Below are 12507 nucleotides of genomic sequence, written 5' to 3'. Positions count from 1 at the left end.
ATGTCCGGTCGCGGTAAAACTGGAGGCAAAGGGCCAAGGCCAAGACTCGCTCCTCCAGAGCCGGGCTCCGGTTCCCTGTCGGCCGTATCCACCGACTGCTATGCAAGGGTCACTATGCCGAGCAGGTCGGGGCCGGAGCTCCCATCTACCTGGCCGCCATCCTCGAGTACCTGACGGCCGAGATCCTCGAGCTGGCCGGCAACGCGGCCTGGGACAACAAGAAGACCCGCATCATCCCCCGCCACCTGCAGCTCACCATTCGCAATGACGAGGAGCTCAACAAGCAGCTGGGAGGGGTCACCATAGCCCAGGGTGGGGTCCTGCCCAACATCCAGGCTGTGCTGCTGCCCAAGAAAACCGGACACCCCAGCAAGGTTTACACCTGAAAGGGCGACACCCGAAAAACATCATTCTCCTCCATTGCTCTCAGCTGTGGCTTGTCGCTGCTGGTTTGTTGCTGCTGCTGCAATTTGGGAGTAGGAGAATTGGGTGTTGGCGGCTGCTGCTGACTGCTCTGGCTGCTGCTGTTTTTCATGTGTTGCTGCTGTTACTACTTTGGAGTAGCAGAACATAGGACACCACCCCACCCCCCCCACCCCCTGCCCCACCTCACGAAACATTGGGGCACCTGCCTGCCTTTGTTCCCTCTGTCTCCCCCTCCTCCTCTCCCTCTCACTCCGTCTGCTCCCACTCCTCATTCGCTCTGTTTGTTTTGTGTGTTTTGCCTGTATTGGGGTGGGTGTAGCACTCCCCGATGGCGGCGACGACGTCACACCGGTGGCGGGGCCTGTTTGGGCTACCTATGAGGGGGCAGTGGCCTCTTCGGCCCCTGCTTCCCCTGTGGCCTCGTCGCTGTTTAAATTACTGACACATCAGCTTGGGGTGGACTGCTATACCCACCCCACAATGACCATCGAGGCCTGTGGGAAGACTATGGCTGGGGTTGTCGGCCCCTCAGCCATAGTTGTGGCCTCGAAAATGTATGGGAAGGCCGTGTTCTTCCTGAAGGCCAAGCGGGCAGTGCACCTCACCCTCGAAAAGGTGTTCATGGTCATGGGACGTTCCTGGCGGTGCACCCTCTGGAGGCCACCGGCCAGAGACTCATTCTATCTAACGTCCTGCCCTTCATCCCCAATGGGCTCCTCCTCCCTCATCTTAGTCATTTGGGGGAGCTGAAGTCAGGGGTGGCGCCAATCCCACTCAGCATAAAGGACCCGAGCCTTCCCCATGTGTACTCCTTCCGGCACCAGGTTTTTGTGCGCCTGGCCCGAGAGGAGTGCACAAGAGGGGGGGGCCACCTACCGCATCTTTTGGTCAGCGGATGGTGTGCGGTGCCATGCCTGAAAGGGGGTGTGGCATGTGAGGAAGATCTGCCCTGCCTCCAAGGCCACCAATACTATCCAGGCGGCCGCATCTAGCAGTGCCGCACCTCCCCCTGCCACCACTCCATCTCCCTCCACACAAAGGGAGGTACCGCCGGCAGCCACCGCCATCTCGGCTGCCAGCGAGGCGGGGGGAGAGCCCCTGCGCAGTAAGAAGGCGCGGAGGAAGACCCGTCACCTGGGGGCGACTCCCCCAAATCCCGCAAACCCACCCTGAGAACTGTACCACTGAAGACACCTGCTTGGGGGTACAGAAATCATCCAGCCCCAGCATCACAAACGCATGTGCTCCCGGGCCCGTGTGCACCTCAATGTGCTGGGCCCGGCGTCATCCCTGCGTAGGTTCCCGGGTGCGGCGGTGGTGAGGCCCGCAACCCCGAGCCGGTGGACTCCTTGAAGGGGGGTGGACTTGCCCAAACCCCAGGGGGCGGAGCATCCAGGAGGGCTGGACGAGGCAGAGGGGGCCTCGCAGATGGAGGTCTCCCCGGCCCCCAGACTACCCCGGAAGACTCGTCACCCTTGGAGGGGGAGGATGTTCCGACCCATGAGGTTGGATGTGTCCCCTCCCACAGTGAAGAGGTGGTGGCGTCTCCACCACGCAAGTCCTCACTCTGCCTTCTGGGGGGAAATCAAAACCCCGTTACCCCTGTAACCCCTGTTCCAGCACTGCAGTCCCCTGAGCAGGGCCCCTCGGAGGTCGGTGAAGGTGCTGCCCTGGTGGCGGTTCCCCACCCCGACCCACCTTATACCCCCGAGAAGTCACCTGGCCCGTCACGGGACTGCGGCACTCTGTTCTTGGCCCCTCTAACTGGGTCATTGGGTGGCAGCAGTGAAGAAGGCCTCCCTGCTCCCTCCCAACCTTCAGCACCGGGCGTCACCATATTAGGTTTGGAGCTCTTTGCAGACTTGCTGGGTGACCCGATGCCTGAGGGAGAGTGGGACTCTGAGCTGCTGCCACCCTCTGACTCCAATCCCAAAGAGGAGACCAGAGAGGACCCCTCTGCCCTTGATCCTGGGGGTGTAATCGAGGTGGAGGTGGAACCGACTGGCAGCTCCAAACCAGCCCCCGTACTCAATATGGGGGAGGGGTTGGAAGCTGGAGGCGATGACCTGGAGCAGGGCGGGGTTTCGGTGATGAGCACGGGGGACGACTTAAAGTGAGGCAGTGGATCCCCTGGTACCGCCCACTGACTCTCCCCTCATCCCATTAGGGAACTCCAGGATTTTTAGTGAGCAATCATGGTCGCCGAGACGGGGTCCATTTAGCCATGGACTGGTGGCATTTGTATTTGCTGGTGGTCTGGTCCACCAGCAAGGCCCTAAAGGCCCCCAAGTTGCACAGGAACGCTCGGCGGAGGGTCCATACGTTTCTCGCTGAGCTCCTGAAGGAGAGGAAGACTTAAAATAAAAAGTCCTCGCCTTTTATTGAGTCTGGGTGATGGTAGCACGTACTTCTGACAATGAAGACTACCATAGCCGGCCTCAACATCCATGGCAGCAGGGACGCACAGTGCAGGTTCCAGAACTTCTCGGTCCTCCGGGACGGGAAGTATGCAGTGTGCTTCCTGCAGGAAACCCATACTGTTCCGCCACACAAAGCTAAGTGGCTCCTGGAGTGGCGAGGGGCGGCCTACATGAGTCATCTAGCCTCCAATTCTGGCGGGGTGGCTATCTTGGCCCCACATTTTCAGCCGGAGATCTTGGGGGTCAAGGAGCCGGTGCCAGGCAGGTTGCAGCACCTTACTGTGCGCCTCAGGGGCGTGGCGCTTCACTTTGTGAATGTGTACGCTCCCCTGTGCACGCAGCAGCAAGCGAGCTTCTTTGACAAAGTGTCCACTCACCTGGGTTCAAAGAACAAAGAACAAAGAAAAGTACAGCACAGGAACAGGCCCTTCGGCCCTCCAAGCCTGCGCCGATCATATTGCCCGTCAACTAAAACATTTTGCATTTCTGGGGTCCGTATCCCTCTGTTCCCATCCTATTCATGTATTTGTCAAGCTGCCTCTTAAATACCACTATCGTACCTGCTTCCACCACCTCCTCTGGCAGCGAATTCCAGACACTCACTACCCTCTGCGTAAAAAACTTGCCCCGGACATCTCCTCTATAGTTTTCTCCTCTCACCTCAAATCTATGTCCCCTGGTAATTGACTCTTCCACCCTGGGAAAAAGCTTCTGACTATCTACTCTGTCCATGCCACTCATAATTTTGTAAACTTCTATCAAGTCGCCCCTCAATTTCCGTCGCTCTAGTGAGAACAATCCGAGTTTCTCCAACCTCTCCTCATAGCTAATAACCTCCAGACCTGGCCAATGTTGTTCCATTGTTTAAGAAGGGTAGCAGGAATAATCCGGGAAATTACAGGCCGATGAGTCTTACGTCAGTGGTAGGGAAATTATTGGAGAAGATTCTTCATGACAGGATTTACTACCATTTGGAAGCAAATGGGCGTATTAGTGAGAGGCAGCATGGTTTTGTGAAGGGAAGGTCATATCTCACTAACTTGATCGAGTTTTTCGAGGAAGTGACAAAGATGATCAACGATGGAAGGGCAGTGGACGTTATATACATGGATTTCAGTAAGGCCTTTGACAAGGTCCCTCATGGCAGATTGGTACAGAAGGTAAAGTTGCACGGGATCAGAGGTGAGCTGGCAGGATGGATACAGAATTGGCTTGGTCATAGAAGACAGAGGGTAGCAGTGGAAGGGTGCTTTTCTGAATGGAGAGCTGTGACTAGTGGAGTTCCGCAGGGATCAGTGCTGGGACCTTTGTTGTTTGTGATATATATAAATGATTTGGAGGAAAATGTAACTGGGCTAATTAGTAAGTTTGCAGACAACACCAAGGTTGGAGGAGTTGCAGATAGTGAAGAGGGTTGTCAAAGGATACAACGGGATATAGATCGGTTGGAGACTTGGGCGGAGAAATGGCAGATGGAGTTTAATCCAGACAAATGCGAGGTAATGCATTTTGGAAGGCCTAATACAGGTAGGAATTATACAGTAAATGGCAGAACCCTTAAGTGCATCGACGGGCAGAGGGATCTGGGTGTATAGGTCCACAGGTCACTGAAAGTGGCAACGCAGGTGGATAAGGTAGTCAGGAAGGCATATGGAATGCTTGCCTTCATTGGCAGGGGTATTGAGTATAAAAGCTGGGAAGTCATGCTGCAGCTGTATAGAACCTTGGTTAGGCCACACTTGGAATATTGCGTGCAATTCTGGTCGCCACATTACCAGAAGGATATGGAGGCATTGGAGAGGGTGCAGACATTCCACGCAGTGCCATGCGTCCTGCTCATACTTTCTCCATCTGTTTTAATACAGGAAAAGCTGGCTCGCAGTAGCAGGGAGAGGTCCCAGACTTGGAGCGGGGGCGGGATAGTGGCCCACATGAGATCCCTCACTCACTTTGAGGAGTGTGCCATCACGCTGACTTGTGAGGGTGTGGACCGTGCCTTTGGCGACAGAAAGGTTGGCGGCGAACACCCATGTGAGGATCCTGCAGCACATCATCCCTCTCTCTACACAACTGTGAGGTCTCTATCCTGCTTTTGAATCTGCTGCCATGCACCAATCATCTCAACTTTGATTCACAGGGAGCTCTGCCAAGCGATCGACACCCTCAGCCAGCCAGTACCTCAGCTCTATTCACATCCTCACCTCCAGCCAAGAGGACACCCCCTCCATTGAAGAGCTGGAAATAAGCAGCTTGGAAGACCTGTCACAGCGCTTACCCACATCCCTCCAATGGATGTCAGGGCAGCTCCTAGAAGAAGTGGTAAGCCTAGAAAAATTAAGAATTTCTGATCACAAGTGATTGCACGCGCGAACACATTTTGTCACTTTACGTTCACTTTCACCGAATAATGTGTGATGGTGTCTTTCAGCTTCATTCACAGGCTTCACGAGTCCTCCCTCTGCATCCACCACCTCCCCCTCTCCCACTAGCAGTTCAGCTGCATGCAGCCAGACCACGAGTGATTCTGGAGGGAGAAGTGTGTGCGTGACAGGGCCTTTCAGAGTTTCGTGCAAGCAATCTCCCATGCACGTGCAGCGCTCCTCCATTGCACTCATCTCACTGTACTGAGCATTTTGAACACTGCCTGCTGGGGTTCTCTTTCAGTTGTCTATCTGAGCTGACCTGCATCTCTGCCCACATACTGATCGCAGTCCCATGCAGCACCTGTTTCCACCCAACATGAGGCCCCTCTCACTTTCAATTTCAGAAGCATGGTTGTTGTAAGTTTTGTTTTCAGGGCCCTGTCCTTTCCCCTCCCCCAGTCACCCATGTCCTTTATCCCATCACGGTTGACCTCCCTGGCATCACCTTCCACCTCCCCACCGTCACCTACCAACCTACCAACTTTGCCCTCTCTCATACTCACCATTCCCTCCTACCACGCCCACCTGCAGTCTGGGAGTTACCATTGACCAGAAACTGAACTGGACTAGCCATATAGATACTGTGGCTACAAGAGCAGGATAGAGGCTAGGAATCGTGTGACGAGTAACTCATCTCCTGACTCCTCAAAGCCTGTCCACCATCTACAAGGCGCAAGCCAGGACCGTGATGAAAAACTCCCCACTCCTGGATGAGTGCAGCTCCTACAACACTGAAGAAGCTGGACATCGTCCAGGACAAAGCAATCCGCTTGATTGTTACCACATCCACAAACATTCACTCCCTCCGCCACCGATGCACAGTAGCAGCAGTGTGTACTATCTACAGGATGCACTTCAGGAATTCACCAAGGCTCCTTAGACAGCACCTTCCAAACCCATGACCACTACCACCTGGAAGGACAAGAGCAGCAGATAAATGGGAACACCGCCACCTGGAGGTTCCCCTCCAAGTCACTAACTCCTGACTTGGAATTATATCGCCTTTCCTTCACTGTCGCTGGGGCAAGATCCTGGAACTCCCTAACAGCACTACGGGTGTACCTACACCACATGGACTGCAGCGGTTCAAGAAGGCATCTTACCACCACCTTCTCAAGGTCAATTAGGCAATCAATGCTGGCCTAGCCAATGATGCCCACATCCCATGAATGAATAGAAAAAAAAGGAGGCAGTCATCAGCTCCACAGACTCCTCCCTTGCACGTTCACCTGGACATTCCCCACTATTACTCTCTCCTTCATCCTTACTCCCTCCTTCTGCCTTACTCCCTCCTGCCTTACTCCCTCCTCCACCCTTACTCCCTCATCCACCCAGACACCCTCATCAATCCTTACTCCCGCCTCTCCACTGGACTCCTTCCTCCCCCTGGACTACTACTCCCCCTCCAAACTCCTTCCTCCCCCGAGAAAAAGCCAGTGCAAACAGCATCCCTTTGCTGTGGGGAATTGATGTTTGCTGGACAGATCACTGACTTGTTCAATTGGTGGTGAATATCCATCTCGCACCAAGATATTGCAAAGTCCAAAGGTACAAGAGGAAAAAGATCAATGTCTCAGCCCTAAAGCAGCCCAAATGGAGAGGAGAATTTCAAAGGCAGTTCATGACCAATCTAGAAAACCTTCACACATCCAAACTCAATTCCAGAAGAGTGGGATCAAGTAAAGTCAGCTATGTCTAGACCATTGGGTTTGAGCATCGTTGTCACCAGGACTGGTTCAATGCAAATGATGTTGAAATATGTGATCCCCTGGAACTAAGAAGAGCAGCCTTCATTGCCTGGTAGAACAGCCCAAGGCCGCAAGTAAAGAAGGCAGCACTCAAACAGCTCAAGACTGATGCCCAAAGATAAATCTAGAAGATAAAGCACATGTGGTGGCAAGCAAAAGCCCAACAGATCCAAAACAAAACAAAAACAGAATTACCTGGAAAAACTCAGCAAGTCTGGCAGCATCGGCGGAGAAGAAATCAGTCAACGTTTCGAGCCTTCATGGCCCTTCGGCAGAACTGCAGCATTGTTTCAACAAGGGAGAAATATAAATTGGTTTAAGGTGGGTGGGGGGGGGGGGGGGGGGCGGGGGAAGAGACACATTGAGGGTGTGGTGTGAGCAGATAATAATCAAAAGATCTAACAGATCCAACATTATGCTGACCATCATGACATGCAATGCTTTTTGAGTTACCAGGGCCACTTAGACTAAGGTCAAATGAACAAAATCCCCTTCGCTCACAGGATGGCATTTCTCTTCTTAAGGATGACAATACCGTTCATCAACGCTGGAAAGAACATTTTCAACAACTCCTAAACTGTGAATCTGCAGTGGCAGCTGATTCTCTACAGACTCTCCTGGTATCCTGTCATGGAATCCATGGATGAATCACCATTGATGGGAGAGTTTCAACAACCAATCAAACAGATGAAAAACAACAAAGCCTGCAGCCCCGATGGTATTCCAGCTGAGGTCTTCAAAGCTTTTACTCACATATCAAGACTCCATGCACTCATCCTATTGATTTGCTAGGTAAAAGAACTCTCCCTGACTTCAGGAATGCAAAACTTGTAATTATCATCAATAACGGAAGGAAATCATGCTGTGGAAACTATCGAGGTAATTCCCTCTTGACTATAGCAGGGACCATCCTGATACACATTCTCCTGAATTGCCTATTTCCAGTGGTTGAGGAAATCCTCCCAGAGACATTGTGTGGCTTTTGACCAGGCTTGTCCAACGTTTTTGCTTGGGGGGCTGCCACAATTCAATTTTTCCACATCCCGGGGGGAGGGTGGCAGGGATGGTGGGCAATGAACAAATTTCAGAAAGATAAGGTTTAATACAAAATTAAATGTGAATTTTTAAAAAAGGCTGACGTATAAAAAGAAAACTTGCTGATCAAAGATAAGACACAGCAATTAATAGATGATTAAAAAAATGAGTAATAAATAAAGACAACCATTATAGTGTGAAAGGGTGAGCGCGTGTGTGTCCAGCTCACTCCCAGTTTCAGGGTGCTCACTCACTCACCCTCACCCCCTGTGAGAGTGGGTGAGAGTGGCTTTGCTTTTGTGAGAGTGAGGGTGAATAAGAGCCCTGAGACTGGAAGTGAGCCCACTCTCCCCTCCCTCTCATCCCCCTTTCTCACTCACGTACTCCACACAAACACACTAACACAAACACCTTCTCACCCCGCAGACACCCACCCTCTCACTCAGCCACCCCCCCATACTCACTCAGCGACCCTCCCACACTCACTCAGCCACCCCCCCATACTCACTCAGCGACCCTCCCTCACTCACTCAGCCACCCTCCCTCACGAAATTGGCTAGTGGGGTGAGGTAGGTGCGAAGAGAGTGGAAGAGAGACCTGGAGCGAGGCCTTAGGCCTAGCAGTGTCCAAAAGCGGGTGCCTGCCTAGGGGGCGGCTGAGAACCGGGGAAAATGGGGAGAACCAGGAACAGCCAGGGAAATGTGGCCGCATTTGGGCCAGAGCACCGGCATCTGGGGGAAAGCGGCCGGAGTCACAGGAAAGCATGGTGAGCGGAGGCCCCGTGCACCCTGGAGTCTCTCTATCTTCTCAAACTCGCAGTTGCCGGTGTTCACTGCAGTCTACTTCTCTCCTGCATTTGCTACTGATAGGCTATAGTGAGCCTATCAGCAGCAAACGATGGAAAGAAACAGACTGTGAGTGGAGGAACAGTCCCCTGCAGAAATCACCAAGCTCACTGATCCCTTTTACTGGAATTTTCAACAATCTTTCGAAGAGTCACGGGTTGGACAAGCCTGCTTTAGACTTTCCAGAGGAATCTCTGACTTGATCTTTGTTGCCAGACAAATCCAATAAAAATGTTGCGAACAACACCAGGAACTCCTCATTTACCTGACGAAAGCATTTGACTCAGTAAATCACGAAGCTCTACGGATTGTGCTGCAAAGATTTGGCTGTCAAAGAAAGTTCATCACAATTCTGTAATTGCTGATATGACGATGGCTGGAATTTTCCAACCCCATTGGTGTCAGGCATCATGACAAGCATGAGCGGACAATATAGTGAGAAGGCCAAAAATCTGTTTCACACCGTCATGAAACCAGTTTGAGATCATCCGCTTCACCCATCAATGGCGGGACGCTGCCACACGATTTTAATACATTTACATTTCATTATAATCGCTGCTCGCCGGAATCATTCCCCACTATGATTTACCATCCACATCAGCGGGAAAACATGCTGGCCCAGAACACATCTTGACAAGTAAGGCAGGCAGAAGTGGGAGAGGAAGGTCTAGGTTTGACTGAGAGAGGAAGGTGTACCGGGGTGTGGTGAGGTTAGGAGGGGGGAAATGAAGGTGTCAGGGGTGTAAAGGTGGGGGTGGGGAGTATAGGGGGGTGGAGGGTGTAACGGTGGAGAATGCAGCAACTCGGGAGATAGGTGTGAGGGGGGAGGAAGGTGTTAGGGAAGGATTTCGGAGGGGGGAAGGAATTTGGAGGGGGGCAGGGTTTTGGTGGGAGGAAGTAAACCAGAGGGGGGAAGGAGTCCAGGGAGAGGAAGGAATCTGGAGTGAGGAAGGAGTTCAGGGGGAGGAAGGAATCTCAGCGGAGGAAGGAGTTCCGAGGGTGGAAGAATTCAGGGGGAAGAAGGAGTCCATTTCGTCAATGGTCCTGCTCCAGACAGCGGAGTCACGGCCAACCCTGGCATTAAAGTTCCCCAGAAGGATGATCTTTTTACCTTTTGGGGCAGCAATGAGGACGTCATCAAGGTCAGAATAGAACTTTTCCTTAACATCTTCATCAGTCCGGAATTGGCACATAGATGACAGATGAATTTAGGGCATTGGACAGCACCTTCCAAATCCATGACCATTACCATCTAGAAGGATAAGGGCAGCAGGCACACGGCAACACCACCACCTGGAAGTTCCCCTCCAAGCCACTCACCATCCTGAATTGGAAATATATCGCTGTTCCTTCACTGTCGCTGGGTCAAAATCCTGGAACTCCCTTCCTAATAGCACCGTGGGTGTACCTACACCACATGGACTGCAGTGGTTCAAGAAGGCAGCTCACTGCCACCTCAAGGGCAACTAGGGATGAGCAATAAATGCTGGCCCAGCCAGTGATGTCCACATCCCATGAATGAATAAAATAAAGGACACCTGCATTGGGACAGAGGTGACTTTGAGCAGCAGCATCTGTGATTGAGCAGTCCTCTTCAGGATACCCTCTGCTCACTCAAAATGGTGAGGGGGCTAGAAAAAGTATACTAAAAATAGTTCCTGGCTGGGGAACCACACTGTGTGGCTTTGTGGTCAAAGAAAGAAAAGTTAAAATTTTGCAACTTGGAATTTTAGGACACTGATGGATAATCTCAAATCTGTGCAGTTGGAAAGAAGAACAACAATCGTATCACATGAGCTATCAAGGCTCCGAATTGACATCGCTGTCCTCAGTTATACCGGCCTTCCTGGGGAGGCTCAGCTGAAGCAACAAACAGGATGATCCACCTTCTACTGGAAAGGAAAGGCTGACAGCAACCCTTGTGTCCACAGAGTCGGTTTTTGCCACCCAGAATCAGAGCTTGGATGCACTGCTACAACTCCTCAATTGTATAAATGAAAGACTCATGACACTTCACCTACCACTCAGCAGAAAGTGTATATGGCTCATCTAACCAACCGCAGTGTAAATGTGAACAAAGCAGCAGCCTTCCATCTCATAAGACAATGGTTTGCGCCATGATGGTCAACTCTCTGTTAAACATCAGCTGGCACTTGGCATGGCAGTCTCTGCCTCATTTGCTGTAGGGAAAGAGAGTGAGCTGAGAAAGTATATAATTCACTGGCCTCTTTTTCCATTTGGGGTCTCTTCTTGGGCAGCTGAGCTTTTTGTTTCTGCTTGTCTCTTCCAATCCCCTTCCAAACAGTCAGCCTCCAGAGGTCAAAGCCATGAACAACTCCCAGTTGTCAGTGTCAATATCTGCCATCTTCATATCTCGCTTGCAGGTGTCCTTGTAGCAGACGTATAATCGCCAAGGAGGTCATGACCCAGTGGCCCATTTACTGCACAGAAGGGCTTTGGGTTTACAGTTGGCATCCATCCAATGGACGTGACCAAGCCAGCCTAGACATCGTTGACTTAACAATGAGTGTATGCTGATGGAATTAGTGCACTCCAGAAACTCTGAGTTGGTGACCTTGTCCTGCCAATAGATGCCGAGTATATGTCGAAGACAGCGAAGGTGGAAAGTGTTCATCCTTTTCTCCTGTTTAGCATATGTCATCCTGGTCTCAATGCTGCAGAGAAATTTGCTGAGGATGCAGGCTTAGGAGACTTGCACTTAGCTATTCTCAGTCAGGTTGCTATTGTTCCACACTCTTACTGAGCTTGGATACAACAGCGGCAGCTTTTGCGATGTGTGCATTCACTCCAGCATCAAGTGCCAGATTGCTGGTGATTGTGGAGCCACAATATGTGAAGCTGTCAACAACCTCCCGCATCACGTTGTCAATGCTGATCGATGACGGTATGGCAACATCCTGGACGATGACATTTGTCTTCCTGATGCTGCTGGTCAAATCAACTCTTTATGGCTTATAAGGCCTATCCGTTCGTCGTTGTTGGTGCCCCTCAGTATGGAATGTTAGTACAGCGTCATCAGCATAGAGCAACTCTGGATCATCTCCACTCATGTGTTTGAATGCCTTGGTGAGATCAATGAAGGCAATATATAGTATTCTGCTTTGTTCACAGCATTTCTCTTGCAGCAGCCGGATTGAGAAGACCATGTCAATTGTAGATCTTCTAGTTCTAAAACCAAACTGAGATCCAGGATAAATGCATTCAGCCAAGATCTGCAGTCTGACAAGGGCAACACAGGCAAATGCTTTTCCCATGATGCTCAGCAGGGAGATACCTCGATAACTGTTGCAATCGTTGCACTCGCCCTTGTTCTGCTACAAGGTCACAATCTTTGCATCATGCATATCCTACAGCATGCCCCCTCCCTCCAGCAGAGACAGAGAAGTCCATGCAGATGCTGCAGGAGTGCCAGTTTCCCGTGCTTGATGAGTTCATGCTGTATAGCTTCAGCATGGAGCTTTGCTTATATGATAAGCCATTCAATAGCTTTGCTAAGTTCCCCCACTGTGGGTTCAATATCCAGCTCTGTCATGACAGGCAGGCTTTCTATGGTGTATAGAGCTTCCTCGGTGACAGTGCTATCCTTACA

At 51.5% G+C, this 12507-nt stretch overlaps 1 pseudogene; it reads left to right on the top strand.

Moving 5' to 3' along the window:
* Positions 1–386, top strand: LOC144683115 (histone H2A-like; annotated as a pseudogene).
* Positions 387–12507: the final 12121 nt, after the last annotated feature.

Source organism: Cetorhinus maximus, chromosome 7 (genome assembly GCF_964194155.1).
Source record: "Cetorhinus maximus chromosome 7, sCetMax3.hap1.1, whole genome shotgun sequence".
Lineage (NCBI taxonomy): Eukaryota > Metazoa > Chordata > Chondrichthyes > Lamniformes > Cetorhinidae > Cetorhinus > Cetorhinus maximus.
The sequence above is the reverse complement of the archived record's forward strand: the minus strand, read 5'-3'. Positions and strand labels throughout refer to the sequence as shown.